This window comes from Narcine bancroftii, chromosome 2 (genome assembly GCF_036971445.1).
Source record: "Narcine bancroftii isolate sNarBan1 chromosome 2, sNarBan1.hap1, whole genome shotgun sequence".
Lineage (NCBI taxonomy): Eukaryota > Metazoa > Chordata > Chondrichthyes > Torpediniformes > Narcinidae > Narcine > Narcine bancroftii.
The window spans coordinates 317,941,396-317,944,716 of NC_091470.1; the positions used below are offsets into that span (position 1 = coordinate 317,941,396).

Genomic DNA, 3,321 nt, shown 5'->3' on the forward strand with positions numbered 1-3,321 from the left:
AAGATTTTAATGTGGTAACAATAACGTCCTTGCTAACATGACTAATGGTAATGACCAGTCTTTTTGGTAACGCAACGAGTAACATCTAATGACCATCAATCCATGGCAATGGTCAACAGAAAATATCGGAGCCTTACTCACCCACCGTCTATCCCGCCATTTATAGTGAACATGGGTGAACTAAAAACCAACAACCCCAAACCCTCATGCATACTCCAACAACCCCAATGAATAGAACATGTACACTGGAACAAACAGATCTCGCACAGCCTCTGGACCCTGGGACACAACCGACAACCGCAGCCAAAATGACAATGGTAAACAACAAGCCTTTGGCCCTAATTATATTATGCAGATCTTCTTCCTCCATTCTTCAGAGGTTACCAACACATAGCATTGAAAAGAGTAATCATTACCAGCACTTTGGACCATTAAAGTCTGTAGTCTGTGATAGTGGGCAAGGGGCAAGACTAAAAAACAACAAAATAAAGTCCGTTTTGGGCTTGTCAAAGTTCTTCTGTCTCCTGCAAAAGGTAAACTTTGCTGATGGGTCTGTTCATAAAGCTGGTTTTGGTCTTGATCTGAACATGACATACAAATCCCTTTGGATTTTATAGTAATATAATACTGTCTTGCTCTTTTCCATTCAGAGAAATCTTGATTTTGACTGGTGAACAGATTGAGCCCAAAGGTGATGTGCCTTTCACAAGAGTCAAATCAATAATCAAGTGGATGGTCACTTCAGCAGAATTTGTTACAGGATAGGGCTTCAGAGAAGCTTCTACTGTTTCCAAGATAAAATCTGTCTGATTCTTAATAATATTATCCAAATATACTCTTGTTCATTGGGAACTATAATAAATCATGATCTCATCTGAGGGCACAAGGTGAGCTTTTTGATACAATTTATCACCTCTCATGCAATTCCTTCAATCAACATTGATTGTGTGACATATAAAAGAACCAAAACTTGGACATCTGGATGAGCTTCATACTGAGGACTTTCACTGGTACTTGCATCAAATGTATACATAGCATGCAAATCTTTCTCATGAAGTTCATATTTCTCCACAACTATAGTGGCTGTCTTTTGGAACTCCTCCAACTGGAAACTCTGAAGTCCCTTGATAGCTGCAGTAACAGCTCCATTTGGGCACTTTCCCAATACTGTGTGATCCAGTTCTGCCCTAAACTGAACACCATACTTGCCTTTGTCTGTGGATAATGTCAGCTGATGAACATTTAGTTCCTTCAGAATATATTTTTGCAGGGTTTTGATTTATTTCAGTGCTTCTGAATCCTGGTGAATAACCACAGCTTCTTTCAAAGGGTACTTAACAGGAAACGTCTTTCTGTCTTGTATCACTCTTCCAAGTTCAATAACTGGTTGCATTTGGGCAACTGCTGCCACAATACATTTATTAATAACAGATTCCCTTACTTGTGGGACCATGAGTATGCTTTGTGCATCCTTATTTTCTCCAGAGGATTGAGTTCAGTGATAAATGGAGTAAAGTATACCATCAGCCAGTACATGTCAAATAAAACAGCAAACAACATTTCCAAACCTCTTTCATGATTCTCAGTACCATTTTCACCCTTTAACCTTCTACGCTTCATTCGCACATACCAGTTTGTGAGTATGTCCACAAATTTGATTAGACTTGGCACCACAGTGTAGAGTCTTCATGCTTCCATTTCTGCTTTAAAAAATTGGATTAGGAATTGTGTAATTGAAACCATCATTTATCCATGATGTTGTTTCTGTCTTCAGCAGTTCTTTCATTGAAAATAAATTGAATACCCTCTCCTTTTTGCAATCTCTGAATATTCTGCAAAAGGGATCTCTATGCATTGTACCAAGTGTAAAGTTAAAACCTTGTGCTTTAGATTCATAGTTAATTTTGTCTCCATCCATTTAAGAAAAAATATTGTTTGTAGTGTTACCATAGTGACTATGACATCATATATCATAATATCCAAACGGATCAAGAGCTTGCATCTCATTCTTTGAAGAATTATGAACTTCTGTAAGCTTGAGATACTTTTCTTTGAATTTGTCTTAGTTCATCTTGTTTCATCTTATTTTGTCTTAATTTTATGTATTTCTTCTTATATCTGTTTGAAGTTGAATATTATTATATTATACAGAAAGCTTTGTTTATTCATAGTTTTGAAAATCTCAATGCAAAGTTGTACATAAAGTTTATTTGTTTTATCAACAATTAAAGCTACTTAAAGCTGCAACTACAAAATTTAGTTTATTGGATTAATAAGATAATAAATTGGAATATCATCGCTTACGTTCCTTTGAATTTGACATGTTTTGAAATTGGGAAATATTAGAACTTGGAAAGTGTCGTCATACCAAGGTAGGAAGACATCCTTGAAAACATCTTCGTCTTTAAACTGTAGATTATCTGCTCATACAACAGGGAAATTAATAAGGTACAGCCTCAATGCATCTGCACCATAGGTGTTAACAATGTGAAATGGATCTGGGTAATTCTTCCTACATTTGCTCATTTTCTGACCATGGTTATTATGCGGTAACAAGTAGCCAACAGTTCCGTAACTGTCCTCACGTGTATCGGCAAAATGATACAGTTGAGCAGATGTCACTGTTTCAAATTTAGAAGGTTTGTAGCATTTGTCAATCTTAAAGTCTTCCAGCTATGAAGTTCCTGAATCCAACACAACCATTCCTGTTCTTTTTGTTTCTCAAATCATTTGAACAACCCAGAAAATGATGTTTCAATTGAATTCATCTCTTTTAAGACTTGCTGTTTTTCTTTTGTTACGTTCTCTAGCTCTGCCTTGGCCTCTTCATTCCTTTTGTCGTAGGCCTCCATCATTTGAAAACCGATTTTAGCATATTCATCAACAACCCTATCCATCTCTGAACTCTGTGCAAGGCTTTCCTCATGCTTCTCCTTCCATTCCAAAGTTATACCTTCCTGGACAGCAAGCTCTTGTTTTACAGCTCGCATTGCAGCATGCATGTCTTTCTGGCTTTATTTTAAAACTTCAACAATATGCCTGGGAGATCACAAAAATCACTGCTGTCCAATCCAGCAACCTCTAGGCCTGAAACAATGCTGGTTTCAATGACATTCTTTTGACCCATAGTTATCAATAGAATCCTTGACCTTCTTCATTAGTCCCACTGTGCAAAATGATGCAGGGCTACCTGGGTCGAGAAATGCATAAGTATGCACTGTCGCATTTCCCCCTTCCTGACCTTGACTTGTACAGGAACTATTGAGAGTTTGCAGTTACCTTCACCAGCCCCAGTAAGACCATCTGTCTAAACCAAGACTA

General features: G+C 37.4%; 1 pseudogene; it reads right to left on the minus strand.

Annotated features, from left to right (window-relative positions):
- Nucleotides 1–204: 204 nt before the first annotated feature.
- Nucleotides 205–3,002, minus strand: LOC138753117 (isoleucine--tRNA ligase, cytoplasmic-like; annotated as a pseudogene).
- Nucleotides 3,003–3,321: the final 319 nt, after the last annotated feature.